General features: G+C 38.0%; 1 protein-coding gene across 6 annotated transcripts in view; it reads left to right on the plus strand.

Moving 5' to 3' along the window:
* The window catches only part of LOC139998440 (TWiK family of potassium channels protein 7), a 363,454-nt gene that overhangs the window by 193,862 nt on the left and 155,245 nt on the right, over positions 1-14,347 (plus strand). The gene's annotated exons all lie outside the window — the stretch shown is intronic.

A 14,347-nucleotide genomic window follows, 5' to 3' on the forward strand; every position in this document is an offset into this window, starting at 1 on the left:
TTGAATCTCCTCTCGCTCGCTGTTCCGCTTTATTTTCACGAAATTCTAGTTGGTGAAAAAAATTGTCCCCGATATTATTATAAAAATGTTCGCTCTCTCGAATTACCCAGCCTATTTAAAAATTCGTATATTTACGCGCTCGATATTTCAAGGTTTATCGATCCTATCAATTTTATATCGTCTTTAAAGTTAACAAAAGTTACGCGGGCTATATCGTAGCTCGTAACTTTTTCTCCTAGCACGTTATACCTTCTCTGCGGTACGCCGGTCGAGAAACAAGCTCATCGGAGAAACAAAATTTTTATCTCGAGTTTTTATTTCATTATATTTGCGAAATGATTACGAACTCGTGACAAGAAGTTTGATGAAAGCAGCCCGTAACTCGGCGCAAGTTAGAGAGAGGCTGCCTAGAGATGAAACCATCTAGAAATTAACCTACTTAAAACTACTAACGATAGATCGTAATTCTTGCTTTCTCAAAGTGACACCGTTCCTATCGAATATAAACTTCTCCATTAATGCTTCGGTACATTGATTAACGAACGAGTATACACTGTATATAACATAACGACCGCTAAAAGAGAGCGTCGCGTTGGAAATGGAAAGTTTCAACGTTATTAAGAAAATTACATTAGATAGAATTACGGTGATGAAATATTCGTCCTTCTCCTTCGATAAGCTCTGTACTTTGTGCTTTATTCGTTTTCCAGTGAAAACCATTTCCAGAGGTAGGAATAATTGGCTTGGTAATAACATATAACGCGATTATGTAGATACAAGGTGTGTAAAACAGAAGTAAATGACGTTATTTTATCCATGATGTTAGAACGTAATAGAAATAACGATTTATGAAAATAATAATTTCGCCTGGTACGACAATCCTAGGTTATCGATAAAGAGGTACAGATTTGGAAAATGATGCAGTGCTATTAATATTTTGCTATTTAATCTGATATATTGTGGCTTGTAATTAATAATACGTAACCTGTTTCATTCTTCTTATTCCTATTGCCATGGATTTAATTTATAGTAATTAAAAAAGCGATACAATGTACTTCATTCGTGAAATGTTTATTTTTAATTTTCTCTGTGTCGCTTTATACCTATCAGTACGGTATTCTAAAATGCTTCGGGCGGTGATGATGCTTAGACAGACAGCAGGAAATAATTTGCGCCGCGTATATCCGTAAAATACGACTCTAGAGATGCGCGCAGCTTACCGTTGCGAGTCGATGCTTATCAACAATTGTCGTTAACTATGTCGTAACTTGGTATTCCCAAACGTTGGGCACCAGTAAATTACCAATTGCTACGCATTAGTGACGCAAACTTCTCCCATGGGCGCATAGAAATGCTCCCCTTAGCGAACAATAATGAGGCCAATGAATGCGACAGTAGCACCTTGCCAATGTGTTTCTGCTGTTATTTTCATTTTCTTTGAATACGCGATTTAACCAGTGGCACGCTCGCTGCTATCCATCAAGAGATTAAAAATTGAAAAACTTGAAGCATAAAACCGTATAAACTTCCAAAGAACCAAATGTTTCGATTAATCTACAATCTAATCGTCTTCGTTCGTACACCTTCCGTTGCATGTCCTAATTTAATTGGATTCATACTTTATAATGGTAGCTCGTTTACTAGAAGACACAGTGTGGCCACGAACACCGGTTTCGCAAATAGCAGTTGAAATTACAGGCGGTCGCGCAATTACAAGGGTTAAGACGTTTCCTGTAACTGTGTTCTTGCAGTCAGTCGTATAGCAGCAACCTCTTAAAGGTGACGAACAATTAGTTTCGACCGTTCCGATGTTGATTCAACGTCGGTCTTCTTCCATTCGCTCTGCGACATCGACGTCTACCTGTTCCTTTCTTTCCTATTTCTCCGTATCCTCTATTTTACTCCGTTACTCTTTCTTCGCGTAGCTTCGACCGCCTTTTACATCGGCTTGACTCTACCGGAAGTACGCCGAGGCTGACCCACATTCGACAACAATGGCCACACTCAACTGGCTGCACTCGCCTCAATCGTCGTAGCCTAGGCAGAAGTTGCCTCGTTTCGGTCTCGATTTTCCAAACGACTTTCCATTCTCTCCTCCTCTCTCTTTCTCTTCTTCTTTCCTCTTCTTTCTTGTCCCTCGTTTTCACTCCCTACGGCTACTCGCATACCTATTTTTCAATAATTTCAAGCGCGCCTCCACCTAATTTCAATCTTTTCTTCATCGGCAACGAACTTCCTCTGCTTGTTGAAGAATTGATTTCATCCTGGGTCGCTGAAAATCGGAAGTTCCACTTTAAAGCCATTCATCGTGTCCGCGGGAAGTTTTCTGATCGATGGCGTTGCTTATTACCCATGTAGATGCACGGACTACCTGCAATTAAAATTGAAAAGATGCGATCTAAATATAATAGATGATATTTCGATGAAAATTGCTACCAGCTTGTTAGTCGGTCGTCCTGCTTTGACATTCATCAGCGATGACAGTTACTTTTCTGTGAATCAATCATTTTGTGTACGATGGTTGACACTTGACGTCGAATCTATCAACTTATTAAGCTCGATAGAGGAATTTTGTATTCTACCAAATGATTTTATATCACGGGGAGAAATAGTGGATTTTCTTAATATTCAGAACTATGTCTTCTCTACGTTCGATTAAAGAGTTTCTACGATCGTTTGCATTATCGGTTAGCATTTCAATCGATTCGTAATAAAAACGAGAATAACGATACGCAATATTCGTTTCCCTTGGTGTAAAACTTTTATCGTGATGATCGATAGTCGACGTATTATCGCTAATTTATCGAACGAAGTTGTCATTCATTTTGTCAAGATAATGGACGTTTCATTGTACTCGATTATACTTGATACTATACCGCATATTTAAGTATATCGTTAATGTGATTTTATTTTTATACTATTTTCAGTTAATTTTCTCAACTTTCAGTTTTCCCAAATGTTCTATCTAGATACTAAATGCCATTGTATAAAAAAACATTTAACGTAACGAAGAATCTTCGATGTGTATTCCATTGTAGTACATATTACTTACATCTGACACACACACACATACACACACACTCTTTGTACTTAATTTTCAATTAGCAATTTAGTTTAACGAGTTTGAAAACGGTTGTAGCTGTTTAATAAAACAAGAAAATCGACGATATAGTTTCACACCTGCATTAAACATTCTTGGAACATAGAAGAAGAGAATGACGAGGATTTCGTGGTAATACATCAGTATGTCAAGCGCTTAACATCTCCATACTCTAAACTATCCTTTCCCCTTTCTCCATTCCCATTTTCCCTTTCATTGTTTCGAGTACTGTTATTCCCTTTTGTCCTTTTTTGTTTTCTTTCTATTTTATTCTACATGTCTCTTTTTCTTCTTTGAACTTTTCATCTTTTTCCATTTTATCTATCGCGTACGTACATGTTCTTTTCCATTCCGTCCCTCGTTTTCTCTTTTATTCTCTTACCACCGTTAGGTTAAACCTATCGCTTCTTGTTCGTTACTCGACCATTACCTCGTACCATCGATACTTGCCGCAATTCTCACAGCACATTTTTATCAAACAACGACAACCCAAAAATTTTGGTACACTTTTGGTGTACTTTTCGAACTTTTCTTTTGCTACACGACGCTACTCATCGACAGCATAGAAAGGCCCTGTCGCAACTCACGAAAGACCAGTCTTGGTGTATTCTCACGTGGAATAAAACGGCTAGCCTGGAATAAAATTACGAAAATGATCATTTTTGAACGATCAGCGAACAGCAGGTAATTTCTCATCCCCTTTCGTAACGGTAGACCGCAGACCTGGTACACCCGCGGCGTATAATCTTCGTTCGTTTGCGCACGAACGCAAGGAACAACATTTGGAACGAGACAGGGACACGGTCGAATACACGTGCTGATGAAGCACGGTGTAGCGTTGATTAAAGAACTGCTGGTGTGTTTCGCAGACGCGGACGATGTTCCGAAAATAACATTCTAAGCGTTCTGAAATACGTCGTGTTGGGTAGAGAGGCAGTAAATTATCGCGGTGAGAACGCGGCGTTATTCAGCGACGAGAGATACCCGTTCCAGGTAAAGCAAACGCAGTCAATTTCACAATCTAGTCGATCTGCCGGTGACTCAGCTACGAGTCCGCGTCGTTTCGTCTTATCAACGGTATTTTTCGCGCGCTTCGAATGTCGTCGAATTAAATTTCACATCATACGTCGTAAATTGGCTGGCTTCGCCCCGTTACCGCGTCCATTCGGAACGCGAATTTATCGTTCCATTAATTTGACATTTAATTTTCCGCGATAACGACGGCGTTCGCGCAATTCCTGTCTGATGCCCGGTTGCTGGCGGCCACTTCTGAATTACTCCTACCGAATTTGTCGCCGACAATTCGTTCGCCGTGCAATTTCGTTTCGCCGTATTATCGATGTAGCCTCCGCGCCCTGGAATACAGCTGACTCTCTGAATTTACCTTGGCTGCCCGCTCCACGACGCCCCCAACCCTTCACCTCATCCCCTATACTCCCTTTCCCCTAACCCTTGCTCTTCGTCCCGCTTGTCACCCGGCAAATCCTCGTTTTATGATTACGATCTTTCGCGCGGACTTTCGCCATTCTCGTTAATTATCGCGGCCCGCGTACCTTCCGTGACACACATTTCCATCGCGTCGAATTATTTTGTTCGACGAATTGGAACCATACGGGAAACGGAATTTCAATTACCTACATCCTCGGAAATGAACTTTCAGCTACCTATACACTGTTGTTGTTCACCGCGCTGCCCGGAGCTACGTTATTTGCTTTATCGAAATTTATTACATTCCTGTAGAATTTCGTTTATCTTACTCGAGCAATATCTGCCGTGATAAAGTACAGTTAATATCGCGCAATGAAAATTGATTAACATATTTACGCGTTTTAAGTGGGTAGACATGAAATTTCGACACGGCATGTTTATTCAAGTTTCAAAAGCGATGCTCGAATATCTTTTAGTAGAACAAATATCGATATCAAACGATGAAATTTACTTTTTTTAGTTGGATCGTCTGCGTTTCGTGTTGTTGAAGTTGTGTGCGTGTTTCAGCGACAAAAACTTTCCTCGAAAGTGGAGCAAATAACGTTCGTCGTAGCTAGTTGCAAGTATATTAATACAGTTTTATATTTAACTTTGTAAAATTTTGTATGCAAATACACGCAACTAGTTCACGTTCGACGATACATGTCGTATAAAGGAAACGGCATTAAAGTAGAAGCATTCCGATATTTGCTTTACGAGCGATATACCGCAAATCTCTTTTACCGTTACCACGCACAATAATAGAACTTACTTATTTATACTTTTCCTCTTTGTTACTTATACCATCCTTGACAATTGTATTACTATTATGTTCCATTGCGTTCGTTGATTATTTAATTGTATTTTATAAATAACTCCATGGATCAGATTCGAATTTTTTCTCTTCCGACTTTCTTACTAAATTCGTCAAAAGCTTCTTTGCTAAAATTTACGACTTATAACATTTAGAAATATTTTCTGCTTATTCTTAACCATTATTCAGCACCAATACGTAATTCCGATCCCCTAATAATCTAAATCTATTATCACGTTTTATAAGAATAGCAGGTATTCCAATATTTATGAACAGCACTGTACTTTAAAACTCGGTAACTAACGTCCTTTCCTTTCCAAAATTTTGTGACGTTCCTCCAACCTGCTATTAAGTCGTACACGAACATTTACGACGTTTGCTTTTCTTGAAACTCGGTTCACTCGTAAATTTTCTACCTACCTTTCGCCATCACAACTTCGGTGTCGATTTAATTAACTTTTCAACGTAAACGAATCGGAACGATTCGTACAACCGGGACGAAGCATAGACGCGATAGTGGCGGTGGAAAAGTTGCACCCCGAAAGCGAAGAAACGCGTATACTCGGAGCTTCTTGCCGCCAGTTCAACGCAATGTCGCGCTGCAGTCGAAGAGACTAGCGGCAGCGTTTCGTGTGCGGAATTGTTCGTGACTTTGCCACGAACTCTGGCAGTCGGGAGCACGTCCCCGTGAAATGATCACCGCGATTCGAGACGTGATCCGAGAGCCGAGAAGCTTCGTTCTGGTCCTCCTTAAATTTTCCCTACTTTTCGTCCGTCATGTTCGTTCAGTTTTATAGTCGTCCTGACGCGACGACCCGCTTTTACCCGCGAAATCCTACCAATGGCTACGTGTGGTCATCGAAATCTCTGTGACCGACTCATCGACGAACTGTCGAATTGAAAATGCTTCGAGTCATTCGAGAAAAAGGGCTCGTTCAAGCAATTACCGAACGATCGCGCTATATTCGTTGTGCTTCTTCATTGATTTAGCGACATCGGTGTGTACCGAACGAAGGAAATATGTAAATATGTAAATACGTAAATATTCCTGAGAAAAGTACGTTTAATTACAAAAGTCTACATGCCCACCGTGAACGTGAAACGTTATAGTAAAAACGTTAGTTTAGCTCTGTTTGGTGCGCGTATCCTTAAAATGTAACGTAGTTAGTTCATTTTCAATTTTATTAATAAAAGAGGAGTAGAAATAAGATATGAGATAGAATATTGGAAAAATTTAGTATTTTCATTTCAGAAATAGTATTTTCATTGATAAATGAATTAAGTAAAATTGAATAAACGATGGAAAGTTAAGGTTAAGTAAAATAATAATAGAAAGCTTCACGTTGCTATACATATAGAGAGGATTAATATCAGGTATATTTAAAGTATATAATTGCTTCTTTCTTTCTTGTCAGGTATTTTGGGTAAATAAAATAGGAATATCGGAAAATATTTCGAAGCAGAAAATGAATTCTGTTTCCTATGAAAGTTTTAATAACTCATCCAGGTGTTCCGTTTTATTCCTAAATAATGTTCTCTAAATTGCAAGTACAGAATGTTTAAAAATTCGCTCATTATCGTCCGATGCATTCATTATAAAACTGCGCTTTAAATAATAGGTAACGTTAAAAGCGCTTGAAACGTAAATTACACATATAGCCTGTATTTTTTATACCTTTTAACAGCCAAATTTTTCCTCCGCAACCAACCTTTCCCCAGCGACGTATTCTATTAGTTGTTATTGCATGATAGATATCTCGATATGGCGAAATATTATCCACAGTATAACGTTTACAAATATTTACGGAGAAGTTTTTTGAATTTTTACTTTATTTCTTCTTTGCTCTTCAATTATAACAATAAACGTATGAATTTCAATTCAATTTGCGTTCGTTACTTTTTATTCGGCGATTGCATAGATGGAATGATCGATTGAAATTTGTGGACGATGTTAACGAATTTGTGTGAACGAAATGTTGCCTGTTCGGGAAATATCAGATTTACGACATGCCGATGATTTTTCTATATTTATAATTCTGGTGTTTCCGATCGCTTGACATTTTTTTTGGCGGGCGTGGATTAAAAATCACGATTTGTCCCGTTATTTTTTTTTCTTTTTTTTTTTCGACGCAAATGGATGTTAGCGTTTAATGAATTCTGTGTGTTGAAACGTGGACAAGATTTCGGACGCAAAAGTTAGAGGATCGTAACAGGAAGTACACAAACGAATATAATTTGATTGAAATTCGAAAACGTTTAATTACAATAGGTAAGAATTTTTCGCGACTCGTCGACGATGTTACGATATGGCAAACGCTTCGAACCCGAGGGAATTCTCATAATGACATAAATGTTTCAGTTTTCCGTGGTGCGAGGAAAATTCGAAAATTTCACGATAATAGGACGCGACGATGCATGTCCATGCATTGTAAATTTAATACAAGTTTTATGCGTGAAATTAAAATTTTGATTAAACGTTGAATCGTTCCGGGAACGCAACACAGACGAAATCAAGCTCTACGTACCACTGAAAACGTAATGTTTCGATTAATATTTATTAGCCTGTCCTGAAATATCTACAATCGATAATATTCAAACTCGGAATAAAATCGATCGGTATGATATATTTACTTGCGTGATATTCTTTCTCTCGTTGTTTCGTTCTCATCGAAGAATAGGCACATGGCGATTACTATAATTGCTCCGCGTATTTCTCGCGTTTCAGAAGCTCGCATACGATGTACGTAAACTTCTATCAATTTGCGAAATTCGGCCACTAGAATCGTGTTCTAAGTGGATTCTTGTTGATAAATGCAGATAAAGGGTACAAAAAGTCGGCTATTATCGGCGACTATCGAGTGAGAGCAAACGTTCCAAACTAACAATAAAAATTCTCTTTTGTTTTGTGTATCCCAGGCGCTCGAACGAAAAGGGAACTATATGATACACTGAAAAGAATAACCGCGTCTGGGGAATACAAAGGACGTAAAGCCATCTTCAAAGACTTCGCCCAAAACTGGGTCGTACTCGTTACACGTTCGATTGATTTGCAGCTTCGCGCTTATTTGGTAAACCTTTTTCCCCTTTCCGTTTGCTATCCTTTCGTTTCCTTCGTACTGTCCCACCCTAATTTTACTTTACGGACAAGGGATGTCGTTAAAAGTGAATTGTTCCTTATCAAACTATTTAATTGAACGGTGCAAAACGATGTAACAAGTAGATCGAGGATTTTTATGCAAATTCGCATTTTTGACGGCAAAACATCGTATTATCCATCAAATATCGTAGAAAGCGTATATTTTATATCGTTTCCTACTATATCGTTCGCAGTATGATAATAACTATTCGAAAATGAATTCTAAAACTTGGCCATTACATTTTATTTAAACGTCGTTACTTCGTTATTGAACATGTTGACCGCCATGCGAATTTTGTATACGTATTTTGTTTCCTGGGAGCCTCGACACATTGAAATATACTACACCGTAACATTTAACTTTTGCAAAATGTTATATATCGTATTTGCGCACTTTTTCTCTGGCAATGTTTGTTAAGTTATTCAAATCGTTGGCCATTTTCTAGTAAACGAAGTTGATCTTATCTTAGACATTCTAAAAGATTCATTAATATGGGTTATCGATGACCACCGTGCCATTCAACGTTTTAAACTTCCTTATTCATTTTTTATTCTTTTCCTTTTTTTTTTTTGTGTGTGTGTGTTTTTACTACTGTCAATTTTTCTTCGTACACGTTTCTATTACCTCGATTCGATTTTTCTTGCGCACCGTGTAAAAACTTGGCTGGAAGTTGAATGTGCGTTTCTATCTGGCAGCTGGTTTCCGGGATGCTGATACGAAAAAAGTCTGACGTTGTCGCGACGCCACGTTTTTCCATCGAACGACACATTGGCACCGAACACGCAGATTTCCGGTTACCGCTGATTAATCTATGCATTATACCAAACTGCTGGACCGTTCCAACTGGATTTAGTTGCGACAATAAAATTCCATTTGAATTGAAAATAATACCTGCCCATCGGGACTCGGACCATCAACATTATCGATTAATAATTAATCGACCTGAAACGTGTGGCTCAAAATGCTATCGTGGCGATTAATCGTAGAATATATATTTTCAGGATGACTTTTCAACGAGCTTCCGTTTAAACATCGCGTTCACGGCTTAATTTAATGACCTCTACACTCGACAATGCGAAAAGGGATTAACGTTATCTCATCAAACTTGCTGACAGACAAAATGTTTCGCTCGATTCGCGCACACGTCGTGTTTCACTTTATTATCTTGACAGATTTTTGCTCTGTTTGTTTATTGCAAACGATCTTTCCGCTACGAGTCGTTTAAAGCGGTTCATCAAGCAGCTGACTTTCAATGGAGTTTCGACAAAGCTTTCATGACCGTAAACCGAATTCCCTTGTAACAAATCCATCGACATTGACAGTTTCACCAGCACGTATACCACCGTTGGTTGGTTTCCAAGTTAGTTTCGAGCACGTACAGCGTATAACTTTAAAGTAGCTGCTATTAATACAGGATTCAGTCGTTTTTCAAACGGTTCCTCGGTTCCTGGAAGGCGCGAGCGAGGTTGTAGAAACGGGAGTTTCAGCAACCACCTTGTGTATTACACATTATTTGTATGTGACGTGACGTATAAATTTCTCGTCTAAACATCAGCTATAATTTCATACGCATTCGCGTGTTGTAACGTTACCAGACAATTGTAGAGAATTATATTCCAAAGTAAAGTATATATATATATAGTACAATAAATTAAGGAAGTTTGCAATAAACAAAGTATTTTATAATAAATAAAGTAAATTTTATAAAAATATGTGATTATAAATCGAGTGTCGCGTGTTAGACTTGCTTTGCTTTCATTATATACATATACACGTTTCTTTTCCTCTAATGTATGAATTGACAATGTTTTATGCGTGAGCTTGGCTGATTGCAAAGCTGTCCTGACGCGAAACGATGATTGAATACCGTTTATTTACTTCAGCAGTTATGGCCACCGTCCTAATTAATATTCATACGTCTAGGCGCATAAATCACGTTATGTGAATCACTCTATTACAATTCGGCCGTATACTTGCTATTCATGACCCTGAGTCGCAATCAATATAACTCAATTGTCGTATTTCATCGATTCTTCGAAATACCAATTGCACGTCACGATAATTTCCATCTGCGCGTTGTGGAAATATTTTCCCCATTATACAGTCAATCACGAAACTCTACATACGAATTTTGTGTATTCGACGTACCGAAGGAACTAAAATCGTAATTTGTCGCAAAATTATTTGTATCTACAAAGCGACACCATTGTTATTAATGTATTTTTACAGATGATTAAACCAAGTTAAAACGTTTAATTCGCTAAAAATCTCGGGATAACGTTGCATCGGAAATTACAAAACTTTTAGTGTTTTTTACGCTACGAAGATAGCAGAATATTAATACAACACGGAGCTTATTATTTTTCTGATTTCACGTCGACGTATTTTATATTCTTTTCCTTCTTCCTTCTAAGTAAAGGTGGTAGGTTTGGACGATATATGTATTTCGTAACGCGTGGAGAAAATCCGTGGGACTAACATTTTTGTCACGGTATTTTATATTCAAGGAACGTATATGAACCGTAAACTTTTGTGATCGACTGTATACATCGTCCTCTGTACTCAAGCCGAAATCCAATGAAACAAGAACAACAAAAATTCCAAGTATACGCAGAACATTATCGACAGTCTGATCGCGCGAAATCGAACGCTTAATTGAAAGTGAATGTCGAAGAATTATCAGGTAAAATAACGTACGGACTTTGGAAGCGGGTGAGAAGAGGAATTTCAAAGCGCAACGCAGCCGATTTACGAAACGGGCGTAGTTCCACGACGAAACGATCGCGAAAAGCATGGATAACATTCTATCACGGTGTTCTGCTCGCGATAGTTGGGAAAGTGAACGAGACTTTACAGGTACTTCACTGGATAAGTGGGATTCCGCGCATTTCTTCGGCAACCCCTTCCGGGGTTGCTCGAACATTGTAAAATGCCTTCCAAGTTTCGACGTTGCCACGATTTATTTATTCGCGCCGGTAAAATCTGCCGGAACAGAGGACAGACGATGCTAGCCACTTTTTCATTTTCCTCGGCAAACTTTTCACGCGATCCTGCAGGAAATTGTCGGCCGGTAAGTCCGAACGTTCCTTTCGTTTTCCTCTTTTCGGTGGAGTTCTCTCGTCATTGCCCGTTTCTCGAACTTTGGATCTTGACGATCTTTTATCACATCTCGTGATAGAAATAAAAATACGCTGCCTTTTGTCCCCTTTAGAGAACTCTTGCCATGGAAGGGACGAGAGATTCGCGAGGCATAGGGCAGACTGGAGCGTTAAATTAGCATCACAAAGGCTGGCGACAGTTTCCGAACAGGTCGGGCGAATCTTGGTCGGCTGATAACGAAGGAATACGTAAACGCGTTAGAAGCAAACCTCTATTATCCGAATAGCCAACCATCCGAACGTTCCATTATCCGAACATTCAATTATCCTAACGCTTCTGCAACGTCATATTCTATGTTCTCTGGAAACGGAAACATTACTCATAGTTTTGATTGCAGTCTGTGTGTACACAATTTAATATGAATTCTCCCAGTCGGATGTAATAGAATGGATTCTACTCAACAAATGACAACTTATCCGACGAATACACCGATGGTAATATCGTATACTACCTATGCTTCGAATTATCAACCTACGTACAGACTATAGTAGCAGGTTTAATAATTAGACATGTTATTCATTTGCAAATACCAAAAAGCAGTCAAAACGAACGGAAATATTCGAGTGACATTCTGACGTGGAAATTAGAAATTCCAGGGAGGGTTTCCAGTGGTTATGGTTCAGAGTGTTGGATAGCTTTCTTAAATTAACAAATGAAAATATCGAGTCGATATAGAACGACCACCGGGGCTATCGTTTAATAATCTTAAGCACTTTCCTAGTTTCTTAATTAATACGAGAAAATTGAGAAGTTTCTTTTCGTAGAAATTTTCAGTATCAAGCACCTTTCGGTACTTTGTCGTGTTAGACGAACTTCGATATCAGAGCGTAAAGAAAATAAACGTTGCGAAATGAAATTTTCTCTATCCTGTGGTAGACATATCAATTTTCGCTATCAGTTTCTTATCAGTGTCCACATCGTAATTAAATTCCGGTAAATTATACGACATACTGGAATTCGTAGCTGACAAATGTGAAAAATTTCCTTCCTCTTGTTAAGACGGAAATGCAATATTATCTCGCGGTAAATTTTTTTTTACGACTTTGAGCAAGTTCTTTATGTACGAGCCTGTATCCGAATTGCTTTTCTTTCTCGGAAACTTCTTTTAAGACTATCTGCTCTAGTGAAATTACTTTGTACCCATAAAACTAGACCGTACATTATTCTGATAACGTCGAAACACATCCTAACTAATGCAAAGCAACGACGAAAGTAATTAATTTTAAGTTTTATGATCTTTAAAAGCGACGCTAATATCATTCGCTCTATTATTTATTTCTCTCCAGTCATTAGATTGCCGACCTTTATGAAATTTGAGAATTTAAAAATGGGCAAAATGCAAATCATTTGTTAAAATGTATAACGTATCTCGAATATAATGATAGTCTTTGTGATATCTAACAGGAAAATCAATTTTTTATCTCCGTTTTCTTAATTATATTCATGAAAATGTGAATTTGCATAAAAATCTGCGGTCTGCTTATCATCAGTCAGCTTAAACTAAGGGAACGTTTATCATCTAATACACATATTTGAAATTTGCGTGGTTAATTTGTGTAAGGAGCTTGCGGCATCGGTTCCGTGCATTCCTAATGACAAATTTGAGTAACGAATAGAAGTTTCTGAAACTGGCAGTGATTTCGGGGTTACAAAAGGATCAGAGTCTGCAAATAAACTCGAAACCGTTCGTGAAACGGATCCTTCGGCCTCGAAGTGGTTTCGAGTACTCGAGATTTCTCTTCGCAATAGTGAAATATCGATTCCACCACGGAGTAATGGAATTCCGGAGGTAAATTTATGAGCAACCGGCCAAACGCACCAGTTGGACAGTGACTTAGAAATGGAAGCTTCCTCCAAAGAACGACATGGTCACAGTAAAAACTACGTCCTGTATTCCGAATAATTTAAGAGAATATAAGAAAATAATTTCCGAATAATTCGAGAAAAGGGTAAAAAGCGAAAAGATCGCTTCTTGAAAAAGATCCAATGATATGTTGATAGATGCTATTTTATAATTTCACCTGAAGCAAATCGATTCGTAGCGGTGACTCGCGAAAGTATTTGAACGCTTATCGTAGAAAATCTTTATGCTCACGTTGCATGTGTCGCATAAGAAATTATAAATTTTCATTAGCTTTATAACGAGACACGCCTACCGCGATTGATATCGGTCGAGTTTGAATGTGAAAATGGATATAGAAACTTACGAGATATTTATTGCCTATATATATTTAGTAAAACAACTTAGTATACAGCATGAACAGGCATCTTGAACGTATAATAAATGTCGAAAAATTAATTTTTATTCATTGAATATCGAGGATTATAAATATATATATTTACGCTTAATATTTTATAACTTTCATATATATTTTCTGATATGTTCGAAAGTTTATCAATGCAATCATAATACTCGTATCTCGTTACAATGTTAACGAAATTGCAAAATGTTTCTTATAACGCACACGATTTATTCGTAAAAAGGTATCTATCTATAAGAGTTTGAATAGTATAATAATATAAGTATAATAGTATAATATAGTAGATCTGTAGTATATTCCCAAACAAAGAATTGCGATTTCTTAGATATGCACGGTACGAGAAGGAAATAAATTTCGGACTGGGAACGCTTCCAAATTTGAATTTCCACGATGTAGAGGCTTGAATGAA

Source organism: Bombus fervidus, chromosome 3, assembly GCF_041682495.2.
Source record: "Bombus fervidus isolate BK054 chromosome 3, iyBomFerv1, whole genome shotgun sequence".
NCBI classification, from domain to species: domain Eukaryota; kingdom Metazoa; phylum Arthropoda; class Insecta; order Hymenoptera; family Apidae; genus Bombus; species Bombus fervidus.